Consider the following 1161-nt stretch of genomic DNA (forward strand, 5'->3'; position numbering starts at 1 on the left):
AAGTGATTTTGAGTTCAATTGGTAGGTCAATTTGAGGGATTTTTGAAATTTGGTCAATTTGGGCATGTTGGGATAGACATGGGTCTAGGTTGGGCTAGCCTTGGGCTAAGTCCAAATTGAATGGTTCAAATGATCAAGGGAGACGTTGTGAAGATTTTTCAAGATTTTATTTTTGGGAGGATAATTCTAACGAATTATCATAGTGAAGTGACCAAGGATAGAGCCACCTTGAACTACTGTATTCAGCAAGTGATGTATTCAGAACTACTGTATTCAGCAAGTGATGGATATAAATGTAGGCTCCATTATTTATATAAATAATTGATCTATTGCTCTGGGAGAGACCACTGGTGGATTGGCGCACCCTGCTCTGATTTACACACTTTGTGAGCATGCAGGAGTTGATTTCAGACCTAATGAGCAGAGGATTGAGCCTTAGAGGCCTATTGGGCCTGCCAACATCAAGACTTATGAGTCTCATGTTGATTGGAGATCCGGAAGACAAGCCATGGATATTCCTTCTACTTCTATAACCCCTAGTGAGCCTACTTCAAGTGACCCCAGCAACAGGGAGTTGTTGGACCAGATGATGATTCAACAAGGAGATATTTTGAGGATGGATCATAGGATGCAGAATATGGAGACTAGAAATGCTCACACTGATGATCTGATTTACCAGAAATTTGAGTATGATGCTGCTTATGATGATGCTTTAGTAAGATAACTGAGGGGTGACCATACAGTTCAGTTCCCTATTTACCCTACTTATACTCCATATCAGTAGCAGAAGTTAGATGTCGATGATGAGGAAGATGATGACAGGTGATCTTTTTGTTTATTTGTTTGTATGTGTTTGTATTGTGTGATTGTATTGTTTGTGTTATGTTGTTGTTGAGACTCTGTTGTTATGTTATGTGAAACTGTAATGTGAAAAACTGTTTTCATTTTTAGAATTTAGTTTAGTTCTGTTGTTATTTTCAGCACTTTGTTATGTATTGTGATTAGTTCTTTCTAAGCAAATTTTATGTGTATTATGAGCAATTTAATGTTTTTAGCCTTGTAGTTTTCATTTTAGCACGTGTAGTATTTTCAAAATTTATGTTCAAAAATCAGAATCTCCAACAGGTATGAATTTTTTTTTATGTATTTAATGCTTTCTTT

This window comes from Phalaenopsis equestris, unplaced genomic scaffold, assembly GCF_001263595.1.
Source record: "Phalaenopsis equestris unplaced genomic scaffold, ASM126359v1 Scaffold001023, whole genome shotgun sequence".
Lineage (NCBI taxonomy): Eukaryota > Viridiplantae > Streptophyta > Magnoliopsida > Asparagales > Orchidaceae > Phalaenopsis > Phalaenopsis equestris.